A 17,432-nucleotide genomic window follows, 5' to 3' on the forward strand; every position below is an offset into this window, starting at 1 on the left:
GCTCTTATATCCAGGGGAACCATTTAAGCCTCAGCTAATGGGAAGCACCCAAATTTCTAGTGCATGACAGTTGTGTTGAGAGGTCTCGAATGAAATCAGAGTCCCTGTTGTCCCAGGGGTTGGGCAGACACCCAGGAAGCCTTGGGCCCTGTCCCTGAAACTTAGTCCAAAGGTCTTTGGGGATGAGGAAGAGGAAGGCTAGGGAAGCAGTCGCCCAAGGGGTGACATATGGGGGTGAGTGGGTACCAATAACAGGGCTGTTCACTAGGAAATTATCAGTTCACTGTTAAAGAAAAAAAATCCCTCCTTCACCCCCACACAGAAATGACCTGAAGCCATAAGCTTCGATAACTTTGGTGACAGAAGGCAGAGTTGAGAGCCTGTGAAATCACCGTGCAAGGACAGCCCATGCCATCCGGATAAATAGGAGCCTGCTTTCCCTAGGACAGCAGCCGGGTTCGGCGGCATGCATTCAGCTGCAGGCTTTTGTAAAAAGAGAGGGTGCTCAGTGCATGCCTGTCAGCTGGTCCATATAGGAGCTTAATTACAAAATGCCATCTTGTGTGGGTCCATGACAATAGGTACAGCTGCTTGGTATTATTAGTGACATTGCCATAGTGATCCAGATTAGGGCCCCACTGCATTAGGCATTGTAGAAACCCCTAGCAAGCCCTTCCCCAAATTGTCTACTAGCTAAGGGCATGAGCACACACAGCAGGACGTGCACCAACAAATACCCTTTGCTGCATTTGGATTTGAAACAAGGTGGAAAAGGAGCAGGCACACAACATAGTCCCCCATCCAGTGCAGAGATACCTAGGAAAAAATCTACACCAGCGTATGTGTTATGTGTCTGCAGCTGATCCCTGGATGGCAATTTGCTCAAGGCAAATGGGCTATTACCTGTTTCTCTGCAACCTACTTGCAAGCCACCGCAACAGGGTGCAGCTCCCCAGGACCTCTGTCCACCCTAGGTCCCAGGAGAATTGACCTCAGCGTACAACACTGATGCAGGTTGCATTGGTGCGAACATCTCTCGTGCCCCTGCCCTGAGCAACTCAGACAAAGGAAGGATTAGTAAGGGACTTGCCCAAGATCACCTGAGTCGTATGTAGCAGAGGGAAGAATCCAATCCATGTCTCTTGGGTCCAACTTCAGCCCGCTGCCCCAGCCTCCTTGTTTCCCAGTAACCCCTTTACTGAAACAACTGGGAAATGAGCCACAAGCTGCAGCCTGCTCTTTCAACTAGGACTTTAGCATTTTGTAAAGGTGAGCAGGAACATTGCATTGTGCACATTAACTCCGCATGGTTCTTTAGACTTTGAAAAGGTTCCCTATTCAGTGTCTAAATTAATATTTCAAATCAAGCCACTGTGAGTATTGGAAATAGCAGGGTATATTATTCAGCGCACGGACAGGGCCCTCACCGCAGAGAACAAGATGTCTCTCCAATACATTTATGTAAAGCTGCCTCCGTAGAAACTAAAATTAATATTCCTCCTGCTCTCGTCAGTTGTAATCTGTAAGGTCACTGCAGCGGGCACTCTCACGAAATGGCTAAGGCCATTCAATTAATCTTAGTTTGCAGAGAACTCAGGAAATTTAAGTAAGGTCAGAGAGTTAAAACAGATCAAGGGACCAGAGGTCCTCATTGTCGCTGTGCATCCTGAGGAGCTCCGTGGGCACATCGGTTACTCCGTTTAAGATGACGCGTGGCTTTCTACAACATCTGGGGAAACCATCTCTGCAGCTGATCCTCCCTCCCTCTAGCCCCCGGGCTCACAGCAGGGAAATGGCACGGTCTCAGCATGCGAGGACCTTGCATGAACTGCCTGCAAGGGTCATCCCATTTGTGCTACCCACACCCTCCAGCTTCCATGCATTCATTTTAAACCTGCCCTGTGTCACACGTCCTACCCGACTCATCAGCCTGAACTAGGGGTGGGTTGTGCCTGCTCTTTAAACCCCTTTCCATAAGCTACCGGTCTGGCCCGCTGGCCAGTGATGACATGAAAAGCCCATGTTGCCCCAATATGTACATGCAGGTGAGGGAATAACCAGCCACACAAGTGATCAACAGGTTACAAGAGGGAGAAATGCAAGTCTCGGGGCCAACCTGAGCAGGGAACCCCAGGCAGGCAGGAGCCCACAGTCATCCTGGCTAATCTGCGTAGTCCGGGTACCAAAGATGAGGGAGGAGGTGATCGGTTCAGTGTAAGACATTAAATGCAGCCCTCGGGCTCCTGACAGCCTTCTGCCCAAGCCACTCCTTGGTCTGTCCCCACGTTTGCTTGTGTGGGAATACCCCTTACAGATGAGATGGTTTGTTAATGCATTGTGAGATGCTCTGAGCTGGCGAGGGAATCCATTTCAATACTTATTGCAAGTGGCAGCCAAGGAAATACAGCCTTCCTGAAGAGTTTGCAACGGCCTCCTTTAAACAAGCAAACAGCTGTGGTTGTGATTGTGGGCGACAGGGAAAACAGGCTCTAAATAGCATGCAGAGCAGAGGGCTGTGCTTGTATCATCCCAGCAGTCCAGTACCCAGCAGGCTTCCCTCGCAGGCACCAGCAACAAATGCTGTCTTACCATCCATCAAGACCGGGAGAGGTGCCCAATGCTCCTGGGAGGCCCTGCTAGAGTCACTCCCTGTTTGCCAACCCCTCAGTCAGGAGCTTTTGGTAGCCACCAAGCCCTGGTTCAAATACACGGGGCTCCCTCTTAAGTAACAAGCAGTACCAGCTCCCTGAATTTCCAACATAGTTATTTTTCCCCCTTGTTCAGCAGCAGTTTCCTGCTTGTCAGCACAGACGCTGTGTAACAACCAAGGACAAGGCAAAACACAGTGTCAGCTCTGGAAAACGCAGCGAGGATCCATTTCTAGAAATAATGAAGGCAGCACTCCCCCGTGGTAATGTTGGCAGTCACTCTTTTAACTCAGTTCTCCATCTGCTGGTGAAAACTTCCTCTACCACATCGCCTTCTCCTTCCCCATGCACTAGACTCCACTCAGGATTTGGGGTGAGTGGGTAGCACAGTGCCAGGTGCTAATACCCAGAAGGCTGACATCCATGTCCTTAGCAAGTGTGGCCTTCCCCAAAACAACAGCAGCTTCCTTTAGGCCAGTGGACCCAACCTTTTTAGACACGTGTAGACTCATGGCACCCCTTGGAAAGCAGCAGCTCTTAGTTTTATCTTTTTCGACAACAGAAAAATCATCAACAGGATTTTTGTTGCAAAGAACACAGAAGGACCGTGGCTATGGATTGCTATTTGAATTCTCCGAAGGTCTGATTCACAAGATAAATCCCAACCTACCAAAGCTAACATTTCATGGCACCCTTGAAGGGTTCTCCAGCAACCCTGAGAATCACTGCTTTAGGGAGATAGACAGGAGGAGACTCACCCAAGTCCACTCACTTCTCTCGGTATCCCTTCCCAAATCTCGCTCCATCATGAAGCTTTCTCTGAGTCGACTTCCACCGATGAATCCCACCAAAAACTGACCCAAGTACCTAAAACCTTTAAGTAGATGTTTTGTTCCTTAGCTCTAATCACATAGCAGGAACCACATTCTGCTTTCTCTATACTATTCACTTCCACTGCCCAACCATTCCCATCCTTGTACACAGGTACGGTGACTCTCAAGTGGCAACCAAGGAATTCTGGGTAGAAATTTTATGCAAAAGAGACTCTCCCTACGCCTGAAGAAGGGTGTTTGTACCCAAAAGCTTGCAAAGGACAATTTTCCCAATTATTTAGTTGCTCTAATAAAAGATATCACATTTACTCAAAGAACCTTGTCTGCCTATGCAAAAGAAGTTCATTCTGGACTTTCAACCAAGCATCAGTAGAAAGAGGCAGGGAAGCACCTTGCCCTTGTCTGCCCAGAGCTCTGGGTAACCCACTTTTACAGAAGAAGCAGTTCTGTTCCCAATTTCCTTCCCCGTCCCCAACAGCTGGGAGGAAACAGCTCCTCACCTCCAAGAGGCCATAGGGTTTGTGAGTACATGTAGCATGGGTATATGAAGTAGAAGTCAATACACTTCTTTCTCCAGCTGGAGAACCTGGAACAGAGAAAGGCTAAGTAATAAGTGGCTTGCCCAAGGTCAGTGGGATTGTATCAGCCCTGTGGCTGGTCCCTTTGCTCAATTCACACTGCTCAGCAGGTACAAGGAACTGCAAAACCATGTCCTCAAAGCATTTGTGTAAGAAAGGACCACGAGCAAAAGAAAGCACCAAGCAAATCCTATGTCTCAGCTCGACCCTCATCTCAGGATTCCCACACAACCAGCCTCCTCCTAGCCACTGACTTGCTGCAGACTCCAGGTGCTGCTCTGCATTTCAAATATTTACCATAGTGATTCCTTAATGTTGGAGAAATCTTGTGTCTTGCCCCTCCTCCTGGCTGCCATCCTGCCAGACACAGAAAGACACAGTGAGAGCAATGGGTATACCTGCTCCACATGCGCTCAGCACTGCTGCGCTAAGCCAGCCCCAAAGCAGAGTGGCAGAAGTTTCACACATGATTAGTCCCAAGCTAGATGTGCTAACCCCAAGGCTTTTTTATTTAATTTTATCATACTAGGCCTCAGCTGTGATTTTTCCCAGTCTCAGGGCAAGTATGTTAACTCAAAGAGTGACTTCGGTCTAAGGGATGGTTAACAGTGTGTGACAGGAAGCCACTCAGAGTGTCCGTGCACCCACCAGTCTAAGGCAGTCCACCCGCCTGACTCGCCTGCCATGCCTTGGTTGTAATGAAATAGTTGTGTCTGGGTGGGAGGCTGCCCTTTTAATGCCCTGATGCCAAGGGCATAATACACAGCTCTGACCTCCCCTTTACTGTGTCCCATGCCTCACAGATGGCATTCATAGATTTCATAGACATTAGGGCTCGAAGGGACCAAATGAGATGATTGGGTCCAGCCCCCTGCCCAAAGGGGCAGGAAATCAGCTGGGGTCAGACCACCCCAGCAAGAGCCAAGAGTTTCTTAAAGGTATCCAGAGTAGGTGCTTGCACCACTTCTGTGGGGAGTCTGTTCCAGACTCTGGAGACTCAAATTGTAAAGAAGTTTTTCCTTATGTCCAATTTAAAATGGTCTTCCAGCAGTTTGTGACAACTCCCCTAGCCGCATTGCTGGGCCACACTTGGCCTCTGGCCCAAACCTAGCCTCAGGTGTCCTTAAGCATGCCTGGGCCCTCTCCAGGGCCTCTGCTCCCACATACACTTTGGGCTCCTTGCCTCTCATTAGGCCCCTTGCCCCTGACACACTACTCTACTCCCTTACTGGGGCTCCCGGGCCTTACCCCCCTTAGGCCTCAGGTTTCTGTTGACATACCTGGACCTCACTCTTGGCCTCCCACTAGGCCTCACTCTTACCCAGGCCTTGGGCCTCGGACTCTTCTGGCCCGTGTTGCCACCCAAGCCTTACCCTCCCATGCTTGGGCCTTGGGTCCTCCTGGCCCCGTGCTGTCGACCCAACCTGGTGCTTTTCTCTCAGTGTGCTCCATCAGACTCTGCCAGAGCAGGATTTCTAATCTGGAATTCAGGTCTGAACACAAGAATCGGGCAGCATTGCTTCACTAGCAGTGAGAGCTGCAGGACAAAGGTCGATACTAGGTATGCCCAGGAGCTGCTGTTCCACGTAGCCTGACCTCTGCCTGGCCTTCCTGGGCCCAATGCATCAGAGTGAGCCACATCCCCACTTGAACCTGGCCCCTTTTCCCCCTCCTCTATTCACCCTGCTACAGGACTTGCAGCAAACCCAGCTGGAAGGTGGAAGATTGCCTTCACTGGTGAGGTCTGACCCAAATTTGAAGCAAAATGCATGCAGTTTGGAGCAAAGGGAAGCAGCCCAAAGCATGGTCAGATCTGTGAGCTTCTCAGGCGCAGATTGAAACACTGAAATAAATCACTTGAGGCAGGACTTACTTGCAAGACTGGCTTTGCCCCATGTGCATCTAGACATCAGGCTCAAACCAAGCTGGGTTTTAATCTTGACATCCAAACCCACATCCCAAACACTCCAATGGCAAAGCATGTTTGGTTCAATATAAAGACCCTTTGCAAACTGCAAATCCCAACCAGGGTTTGGATCTCATGCAATCCCTGGGGTTGAAAGGTGCTTCAATCCAGGCAGAGGGGACAAATTTGCAACCCAGGAAGCAAGAATGCAATATTGTTGGCTGTTTAGCCTAGACAGTGACTCCTCCAAGCCCCGCATTTCCCAACACAGTGCCTTACAAGAAGGCAATAAGCACCAGCGATCATAAGTTATCCTCAGTAGTGACAGCTTCTAACGGGGTCAGTAATCACTTGATCGCTCCATCTGGCTGTGCTAAATTATGATCCAGAGTGATTTCAGCTGCTTCAGAAGCCAGACAATTCTCTTACAATAAGAGATGTGTCTGTGTTCCTACAGAAGCAGCTACCCAACCAGACTGAGTGTTCAAATCCCTTTGTATATCGAGATGTGGAGGTTTCCAAAGCAGCTTTTTTAAAATAACATGCAAGAGAAGACACCATTTTCATTTCATTTGCATTCAATCCACAAGCATTTAATGAAACAGGACTTATACGGCAGCAGGGTCCAGCTGCCACAGTGCCTGGCAATACCATCTCCTGAAGGTGGGCATCTAGGAGCGAGGTGAGAAGTCAGGTGGGATGGCAGCACTTGCCTTCAGTCCCTGTCTCACTACAGACTCTCACAGTTATTTTCCAAGCCAGAGTCCTCAGGGGCGTAAATAAACTGCTTAAATATGTTGCCTGATTTTCGAAGCTTGGCACCTCTGAAAGTCATAAGGGCATTGTTATTCATCATTACAATTAGCACGTGCTAAATCTAATGGATGTTAGCCAGTGCTAAAGTTAGCACGTGCTGTGAGCAGTTGAGTGATATCAGGGTTAATACCCTAATGTGCACAGCTCTGACCTGCTATTGGAGGACTGGGGAGCAGGGGCACAGCTAGGAGCTGCCAAGTCTACTATGTGCCTAATAGAGCCTCCAGGATCAGGCCCCACTGGCCTGCATCACTCCCTGCTGGTATGGATCAGGGCCTCGCTCATCCCAGCTCTCCCTGGCTCCCAAATCACCTGCAGGGAAGCTCCTGCCCCACTTCAGGGGCTGGGCTCAGCCCAGAGAGTGGTAGCAGTGGCTGGATGGGTCCCTTCTCCCTGTCTGCTCTTTGTAGCCCATACTGCCCCTGCATGCCTAGACCGAGCCCACACCGTCCCTGCTGGGGCCTGTGGTTTCCCACTCACCCACCAGCCCTCCCAGCAACTCCCCAGTAGCATCAGGGCCCATCAAAGGCCCAGTCCAGACTCATGGGGGGCTGCCAAGCCTACCCACTCCCCACCTCCACCCTCTACAACTTCCCCTCAATGGAGCAGCCAAAAGTCAAGGTAACTCGAGCTTGGTAGCACGGGTCAAAGATAACCCTCACCCAAAGTGGCCTAACTTTAAGATGCCTAGAGGGCACTTAGCATTTGTTAATGAGCCGTAATATGTGGACACTCATGTTTAGGGGTCTACCTAACTCAGGGAGGTGGCCAGCCAATTTCATAGGGAGATTGTGGCCTCCCCCCGCAGGGCAGGCCCCTCCCCCTCATCACTGATTGGCTCTGAGGGCTGTCCATCATACTGCCCTGCCCCTTGCTGCTGATTATCTGGGAGCCATGTCCATCATGCAGCCATTCCCCTCACCAATTGCTGGAGAGGGACAGGACCACATAACAGGCACCCCTCTCAGCCAATCAGTGGCAAGGTCTAGCAACCAGCTTGGGCTGCCCCCCCTGCATGCCTCTATGGACCCTCTAGCATGATTTATTCGTGATCACGGTAAATCGGTAGCAGACCTGGGCTCCGCACCCACATTTTCATAGGTCTGGAGCTCACGTACAGGGCGGTATGCCTGCCAGCACATTGTCCAAGCTGGTCACTCATGCAATGAATCTCCCCTAGGAAAACTACTCCAGAGCCTATGAGACTTCACTGTTGGAAAAGCCAACAGACTGCTCCCGTGGGGGGAGATGGAGGCTAGAAACACCATGGGATCTGCAGCAGGAACAACCAGTAATGAAACTTCCAGGTGGCTGACCGGGAAGTGCCCACCTTGGTCTGGGCTGGGAAACACACTGCAGAGATGCATCCTTTGGCTGCCCTTTTAAAACCACCAAGCTGATCATTCTGGCCTTAGTCTTGTCCTTGGGTAGTTGTTCAGGACCTGCCCCAGTAGCTCCAGAAGCCAGTGAGAGGTTTCCCATTGGCATCGATGGGTAGAAGATGAGGCCCTTACAGCCTAACCCAAAGCCTATTTCTCTGCATTTGGTGAAGACAGCCTCTGGCATCTTCATTCAGCCCAAAGTAGGCCAAGAAGGAAACAGAAAGCCAACATAAAGCATTATTTCAAGTGAACACTGCCAGCACCTGAGCTTAAGCTAGCATGGCAAAGCTGTGCAGTCACTTCAGCTATCAGCTTCTTTTCCACTTCCACGGTCCCCCCTTCCCACCAGGGACAGGGCAAGACGTAATGGGCTTAAACTGCAACAAAGGGGATTTAGGTTAGATGCTAGGAAAAGCTTCCTAACTGCAAGGCTTGTTAAACACTGGAATAAATTACCTGGGGGAAGCCGCAGAATCACCCATGAGACACTAAACTAGATAGGCAAGCTCAATTCCTCAGTGCTGCAGGGAGGGACACTAAAGAAAGCCCTGACTTGGATGAAAAGATAAAGTTTCCCTCACCCTCAACATCATCACACTAAAAAAGAAGCCGCCCTTCATTAACTTATTTGTGCATTCTGCGCCCGTTCTTTCTTTAAACTCACCAAGGTCTTGCGGTGCCATGGGAAGAGGAAAAGAAACACGAGCTTTCCTCCAGAGGGAGCGTGACGGAGCGTGTTCCTGATGGTTTCCTCTGGGGGTCAGTTCATGAATCACTGCCTAAGTGCAAACATGTCATTCAGCTGCCTTGCCACGGGGCTGGTATTTAGCTCAGATGCGACGTACAGGGAGAGATAACCTGAAAAATTGTAGGCCATTCATAAATTCATAATTTCAGCTCTTTTTCTAGCTTGCTGGGGAAGCAGAACCCACTTGGCAGAGGGAAGGGAGCTATTGGTACCTCAAGTTTGCACTAGGGCCATAAGAGCTGCCGTATACAGAGTCATATCCTTTAGCTCATGTCTAGTGGCAGAGTGAGGATGCTGAAGAGGAGGGTGAACAGGGCTCGACGGCTTCCAGAAGTGAGGAAAAATCAAAACCCTGACCCCCTGCAGGCAGCAATGGCCTGCTGGCAGCACAGACCGGTTGGAGATGTTTCCTCTGGCATCTCTAGACCTATAATAGCGGATGCCAGGGAGGGTAATGGCACTCCAGAGATATCTGGTTCAATGCTTTCCCTCTAAGGCAGCCACCCCTGCCCCTGCCCCTGCTGGAGATACATCTGACCCAGTCGGGCACTTCTTATGTCCTTACCACCTCCGTCGAGGGGAAAGTGCCCCTGGGAAGATGTCCTTCCACCTCACACTTGCAAAATCCCAAGACACAAGGCAGCATCACTGCCAAGAGTGTACTCACGGCTTCCCCCTTGGGGGTCGTTGGTGGTGCGTGTTGAGTTGCCTGTCCAGCATCTGGCAAGAGCAGGAAGGAGAGAGCTGGGTGTGCAACAGCAGAGCTCCCGGGTGCATGGCATGGAGGCAAGATAGACAAGGCCCAAACATCCCATCACCTTTCCTGGCCTGAGCAGCGTGGAGGCTAGAGTTACCGTTACTCACCGTTCACAGTCTCCAGTGATGAGCATCGACATCACGGTGCACCAGATGCTTCCTGTCCTGTGATGATGCCGACAGGCCCCCATCCTCCCAAAGCAACCTGACCCTCCGGGTGGAGTCAGGAGGTCAGGCTCAACAATGACGATGATCCTTTCTGGCCTTAAAACTTCAGGGCTAATTAAAAAACCCCAAACACTGGTCTTTGTACTGCTTGGGATCTTTGAGTGAAGGTGCAATACATGCGTTGGGTATTCGTACTTACCCACGTGCAACTTAGTACCTGGGCATAGGGTTGGTGGGACCCAAAAGTGAGTCTCCATCCCTTCAAGACTGGATTTCTTCCTCTAGCCCAGACATTAGCTCTGCCATATAGCCACTGACTGAGGGGGCAGGTGGGACTCCCTGCCTTGGGATGTGAAGGTGATCAGACACGAGCACAAGGATCCACAATGCCCCACGTCCTGCACAAAGCATGCGAGCCTCACCTGCACAGGTCTCCTGTCTGGACCTAGCTGCACCTCCTGGTTTTGGGTAACACCTATGACATTCAGGTCCAGCTTTTGAATGCATCCCCAGTCTGGATGAATTTGGATCCAGGGCACTGGTTCACTATAAGTGGGGCACTTGGCTATGGGTGAATACTCTTATATCAGTGAAAGGGTGGGTCGAAGCGCTTGTTGAAACTTCTCATTTCCATTTCCAATAGAGTAGGGGAAGTTAACAAAAAATAAGATCACAGCTGATTTTGAATTGCAGTCCTCTCTGGTGATGAAACTCAACCTAGTCTCCCCAGGAAGAGCAAATAACCAGACAGTACAAGTACCACTGACCAGATTATGAACATCCTCTTGGGTTTAATAATCCTTTTTTTTTCTAGAAACACAGGGAGGACCTTTTCTAACAACACGGTTATCCTGGGTAACTCCTGCCAAGTGCCCTAAGATGATTTACAGTCTCTAAATTATGAGGCATGATCTGACTTTAGGACCTCAAGACCTTTTGGTTACCAATCTGGGCAAGGTTGGTGCTTGGCTATCATCCCCGCTGCTCCTTTTGAAAGGCACCTGGGCTCTATTCACCCTCCTCCCCTCTCTTTTTGAAGGGTAAGAGTCACTCCGATACCACGATGCTTCCCTTCCCAGCACAGGGACTGGAGGATGAGGGATGTATTACAGCTGTTAAAATACTTCGGACAATCTCAACTCACTCAGGGGCAGTTTCAGGAGGCTCCAACCTCTGCTTTGATGGGAAGTGTGTCTGCCCCTGTGTATCCATAGCTGGTTTTTAGAGCTCAGGCTTAATGGATGTGGCAAGTCACAAGTGTTGGCAGTGCCGTAGGCGAGCACCAGGTGCTGGTACCCCCTCTTCCCTCCAACAAACCAGGGACGGGCAATGACATTGTGAGGGCAGGGAGAGCTGGCGATGGATGAGATGCTAGTAAGCAGATGCCATGCTGCCTTGGGCATGGCCCGGTGTCCACTACACCCTGTGCAATGAGGAGTTGGGATCTGCATCTTGAGACTGGATGCTCCTCTGAAAGGTATACGGCCTGGATGCAAGTGCAGCGGCAGGAGGTTCTTTGGCCAGTGCTCATGACCTGGCATCTTCCCTTCTTCTTGAGACTTCAGACTTATGGCATAAGCCTCCCCTTGAAGTCCCTGGTGCCAAGTCAAAGGCAGGAGGAAACCCTGGCTAGAGGGGTGCTCAGACCATGGGGGTCAGAGCCTTAGGGTTTGGCAAGACCCATCCCCATGCAGCTCAGACACGGACGGTGCAGATGGGTCCGTGGCTCCCCTGCATTGCCCGTCTGCTGCCCTCAGAGCTGCTCCCAGACCTGCAGCATGGAGGTTAATAATTGCTCATCCAGCTCCTGGGAACAAACCAAACTTTGACCCAAGCTTTGGGCTCCTAAGAGGCTTCCAAATATCAGACAGCATGAGCTTGGGCAGGGTCCAGAGCAGACCTCAGCTTTGCAGGAAGGGGGCCTCCAGCATGCTCTAGTCCTCCAGTCTGAAGAGCCCCTAGTTTCAGTGCCTAGGGGATTTGAGCACCACACTCCAGCTTCCTAGTTGAGGGGCTTTCAGCATCATCCAGCACCACCTCAAGCTGCTGGAGAAGGGACTTTAGCCTGGTGAAGCATGGGAGCACACTCACCTCCCTGTCTGCTTACTCTCCAGGACTGGCTGTTGATCCAGGATAAATCAGCCTTTACTGGCACAAACCCACCAGTGATAATGGCCTGCATGCTCCTTGCAGCAGTTTGACTCAAGCTCCAGCCCTCAGGTTTGCAACGCTTCCCCCCCCAATAGGGGATAAGAAATCCCCAGGCATCTCGGAGTTACAAATCCGGGTCTAGAGTCCAATTTTGCAACTGGCTGCTAATTTTATAACCATCTGACTGAAATCTGAAGATCCCAGCACTCTCCCTGAACCCCAGGGGTATCCGAAACCTTGCTTCAGATACTAATTGCAAGGCTTGAGCCCGAGTTTAAAAGAGACCCATTGAGATTTATGTCACGAGGATTCAGGAGAGCTAGAGGCTGCTGGGGCAGGAAGGAAAGCTCATTTTTTGGGATGCTTACATTGCACAAAATTAACAATTAAAAAAACCCAGCCAAATAAATGAGGAGACTCCGAATGATCAGAGAGAGAAAACATGATTTACAACCCGAGATGCTGGAAGGCCAAGAGCTGATTTTCCATGAATCGCTGGTGCTTTCTGCTTTGGTTACTTGCATCTAAAGGTGGAAAATGAAGGGGACAAGAAGGAAATTTGGGAAAGGGGGTTCGGGGGGAGCTTTCACCTGTGCCACCTATGTCTTCCAAGTCTTGCACTTATAAAGAGAGACCCGGAGCCCTCTTTGCTGCCCGGGGCTGGCTTGATCGAGCCAGCGTGAGTGCTCTCACCTGACATTTCTGTGCAGACAGCGACTGTTTTCCAGCGCTCCCTGATACATTCTCTTCCCCCCCCCGTTTATCCCACACAGCTGGTCATTTATCATCTCCAATCTGGCAGTGTCTTGCTCCGCTCGCCTGGCTCAGGATTACCGCTCAGCTGCCTTACGTGACACCGTGACCCACTTTTCTTCCCGGAGAGCAGCAGAGCACAGCTTCACAGCGGCTCCCGGGGAAGGAGATGCGAGAGCGTGCTGGCAGAGCAGACCGGGGGCATTAAAAAATGCATGGCTCTGGGCGAGGGGTGAGGCGAGGTGAGCCCGGCACATGTGCCCGCCAACCTGCACCGCCAACGGAGCAGGCGGGGAGCTCTGAAAGCAAGGGCCCTGCGCTGTTCGAGGGGCAAAGCCCCATCGTAGGCGAGTTATTATAAGATAAGCTAGAGATGCCTATAGTTAAGGTTTTCTGACGCTTCCCATTAGGAGATCCTATGTCCATTGCTCATCGAGACCGGGATCTCTGACAGCGTCTGATTCAGTGACAGTCTCTGTAGGGCCAAGAGACAAGGATGCTTTGGGCGCTGTGGTACCCAGGAGACCCAAGCTCACGCTCCTGGACCACTGCAGACTTCCTGAGTGGCTTCAAAGCGGTGGCTGGAGGCCTAGCTCCTCAGAGATACTTTTGGTGTGAGGACATACACCACAGTGGCTATGAAGCAAAGAGATTTGTGACCCTGAGACCCCTCACCTAAGCAAAGAGATTTATGGCTATCAGACAGCCAAGGTCATCCTTGCTCACTCCGCTGCAAGCCAGGAATGAGCCCGTTCTGGTGATTTTATTTGCATTGTGGAGCATTGTGATTTGATTTGCATTTGCATTGCTAGTACCTGTGGGTTATGGGGAGGGGGAGCCTCAGTGTGTTAGGTGCTGTACATGCACTTGTTAAAAAGAAGACAACGGGGGCCACAAATGGCTTACACTGGTGGAAAGACGTGAAATGTAAGATTTCAAAGATTTCAGAGACATTCGGGCTGGAAGGGACCTTGAAGATCGAGTCCAGCCCCCTGCCCCAGGGGAAGGAAGTCAGCTGGGGTCAAAGGACCCCAGCAAGATAAGCATCCAAGCGTTAAAGACTGGAAGAGAGCTGGGCTCAGTGAGATTAGGCTTAATCTTCGTTTTGAAGAGAGAAAAGCTGAACCCCTTTGCAGCAGACGGCCCCCCGGGACGGCTGATGGGTTTTCAGTGGAGACGTCTCCTGAGAAGGAAGCAAAGGGAACCACCGGGCATCTTTTGCAGTTGAGGAGAGCGCACCAGAGAAGGAAATGCAAAGGAGTGCAGGGTCCAAGCGGGGGGTAGCACCAGGGGTGTGAATGCCCCTCGCGCCCTCCCTCCAAGCACTGGCTCCATGGGACGCTCTGCCAGCTGCAGCTGGGGACTTGCTTGTCAGTGCCAGGAAAATGGGAGCTCTACAAGACAACAGGGATTTCAGGCAGCAAGAAAGAGCATTGCTAGCTCTGAATAAGCCTGCTCTCCTTGGTGCATGCACAGGGGTATCATGCATGGGCAGAGCCGGACAAGCTGCATCCACATATTCTGCCAGCAAAGCAGAGCAGGGACAAGGCAAAAGAGGGTCCGTTACCCAACCATCCCCCCCACCCTGGGATGTATTCCCTTTGAGAGGGCTCAGCCATTAACACTGCAGCCTCAAGATGCCATAGGGCTAGATGTGAAGCCAAGAGCATCACAGAGGACCGGGGGCAGCTTGTGCCACTTGCACACAGGCCCAGGACACCATGCATGTGAGAAAGGAGAGCTGTGCAACCCAGCTGCATAGTCAAGTGAGGATCGCAGCAAACAGGGAACAAGCCGCCGGGGGTCTCGACCGAAGCACTCAAGGCCACCTAGTAGCCAGAGCACAAGCAGTGCGCGGCCAGCTCGTATCTGCTCCTGCTGCAAAATTTGGCTCCCCTGTGCAAATGGAGGCTGGCGAGGGAACCCTGCAGCCCACATGCGGGAAACATTTCTGCATCAGAAGGCCAGCAGCTGCTTCCTCCCCTCCGTCTCACGGCAATTAGGTGCCAGCCCCTTCTGGCCCGAGATGCTGGGAACTCCCACGACTGATGTGAGCAAGCGACAGATTCCCAGGTGCTTGGGCAGCATCTCATTTCCCTGGAAAGGAGCCTCCCCAAGAGACACCAGCTGGGATTTATGCAGAGTCCTTTCTCACTCGTGCTAGGGGAGCAGCTCCTTCCACCAGTAGCAGCAGGAGGTTATTACCCAGGGTGCAGATAATATTATTATATTATATTAATGGTTATATTATTACCCCACCACTGGAGGAGGCTGTGGGGTCATGAAGTAGGCTGCCATATCCTTCCTCTGGCAGCCAGGATGGACCCACTCCAGGTTATAAAGGTATCCTCCACCGGGCTGACTGCTTAGGGATGCAGGATGTCTGCCCCAAGCTGGTTTCCAGGGACAGGCCCATGCCAGGAGTCACCCACAAGGTCCTGGCCACTATGGATGGTTTCAGGGCACCCAAGGCCAGGAGTGTTGGTGAGGACACTGTGAGCAGGTGCTCTCAGGGCATCTTCCCCAGCTTGAAAACCGAGTCAAGGATGCACAAGAGTGTGCTGGGCTTGGCGCACTGCTCCCGGAGATGCCATTGCCCTCCGAGGATCCCCCTTCTCCAGAAACGCTGCGCTCAGCCATTGCGGATGGCTGCTCAGCGCCCGAATCCTCCAGGCAGCAGGCATCCTCCGAGTGCCTCCCTGCTCAATTAGCGGAGGAGTTGTTTACCTGGTGCTGGATCTGCAGGGAGAGGCTGTTTCTGCAGCTCGCTGAGACGGGAAGCTACTTCTCCCCTGCACACGGTGACACGCTGACCTTGCACGTGGCACGGACGACACCACCATCACCATGCACGGGAGGGCACGAGGGAATGCACTAGCAGCACTAAGGAGATCCAGTCCCTCCGGTCCCCACTGTCAATGCTCTGAGTGGCGGCTGCTCAGGAAAACTCACCAAAAAAACAGAAGACTTTTTTTTTTTTTTTTTACTAACGAGCCACATGAACCCTCCCACCTTACCTGTGTACGGAGCACAAATGCACACAAGGAAACCAGGGCCCTGTGGTCACAGGTACACGGCAGGAGCTAAGCAGTGGGGTGCTCTGCTGCCTGCTCATCATCAGACAGCTGCAGCATCCTGAGACATTTTCATTGAAACAGAGACACAGTTCACCGTGTTAGTCCAAAATCTTGCAGAAGGCAGGGTAGATGTGTACCTTATAAACTATGTATAGGTATAGGTATAGATCAATGTAAATGTAAGCATATATGTAAATATATATGTAAATCTGATATCTTTTATTAGACCAACTCAGCCCAATAGAAGATATCAAATTTACCCAAAGAACCTTGTCTGACGATGGCCTTTGACCAACACAGCTACAACCCACACCCCTGAAATATGTGTGTGTGTGTATATTTGTGTGCGTGCATGTGTGCATATGTATGCATAGGTAAATATATATCTATATATGTATATGCACATGCAAATATGAATGTAAATGCATATGCATGTGTGTATGAATGCAAATATGAATGTAATGGCATTTGTATAAGCATATGCACAGGCGTTTGTATAGGTATACGTATGTAGATAGATAGATAGATAGGTGGGTAGGTGGGTAGGTGAGTAGATAGATAGATAGATAGATAGATAGATAGATAGATAGATAGATAGATAGATAGATAGATAGCACAAGCTTTCATGCTCATTTCATCAGATGCTGCGAAAGGACAGAAAGCAGAGGAAAAGGAGACAGCAATTAAAATACAAAAGACAAGGGAGGGCTTGGATTCTCCTAGAAATTCTCATAGACATCATAGAGAAGTAGGGTGGGAAGACACCTCCAGAAGTCATCCCCATGCCTGAGGCAGGGCCATCCCATACAAATCCATTGTCTAAACTACTAAGAAAACTGCACAGCCAACCCTAACTCAGCCACAAGATATAACACCGGACCTGCCGCAGGTAAAGCAGAGGGGCCATGATGGGCAATGTCCTGCTGCTACTCATGCTGTTTAAATTAGGGTCAGTGAGCCAGTCAATTGACCAGTCAAATATTGTCAATTGACTGCATATTTTTGACCAGTCAAAGATTATAGCAATTTTACAAAAGCAAAGCAAAACAAAAACAATATCCAACCTCAACTTTCCTTGCTGCAGCTTGAGCCCATTGCTCCTTTTGTCATCTGCCCCCACTGAGAACAGCCCAGCTCCATCCTCTTTGCAGCCCCCCTGCAGGGAGGTGAAGGCTGCTATTCAATCCCCTCCCCTGAGATCTTGAGACATGCTGGAGAGATCCAAGGAAGAGGGCCTTTCCCCCTACTACAGAGGAAGGCAGCCCCCCCGCCCCCCCATGCACACACACAAATCTGTACCAATCTGACCATGGAGTACAACAATTCCCGTCTGCTCCCACCCATCCATCTGTTGTTTCCACCTCTTGCTTTTCACCCTGGAATTAAAATGCTGGGACGCGGCCTATCGCTCTACCGCATGCATTGATAGTGCTCGGCATAATCAGAACAGCTCCAGGACCGTGGCACCCACGTTTGGAAATACTTTCGGCTCTCCCGGGGCAGGAGGGCTGAGCAAGAGGAAAACATTTCCTCCCCGGCCTCCCAGCTCTGCTGGTTCCCAACTCATTTCATACAGATCTTTTTTTTTTGGTTTGTTTTCTTTCCTTTTCAGCAGG

General features: G+C 50.9%; 1 long non-coding RNA gene across 1 annotated transcript; it reads right to left on the reverse strand.

The window, feature by feature from the left end:
* Nucleotides 1-6,624: 6,624 nt before the first annotated feature.
* LOC112550098 lies at nt 6,625-9,215 on the reverse strand. The gene is made up of 3 exons (XR_003093763.1): nt 8,828-9,215; nt 8,112-8,347; nt 6,625-6,789 (listed from the first exon to the last, which is right to left on the reverse strand). It is a non-coding gene; the product is annotated as an uncharacterized LOC112550098 (long non-coding RNA).
* Between the last annotated feature and the right edge of the window lie 8,217 nt (nt 9,216-17,432).

Source organism: Alligator sinensis, unplaced genomic scaffold (genome assembly GCF_000455745.1).
Source record: "Alligator sinensis unplaced genomic scaffold, ASM45574v1 scaffold301_1, whole genome shotgun sequence".
Taxonomy (NCBI): domain Eukaryota; kingdom Metazoa; phylum Chordata; order Crocodylia; family Alligatoridae; genus Alligator; species Alligator sinensis.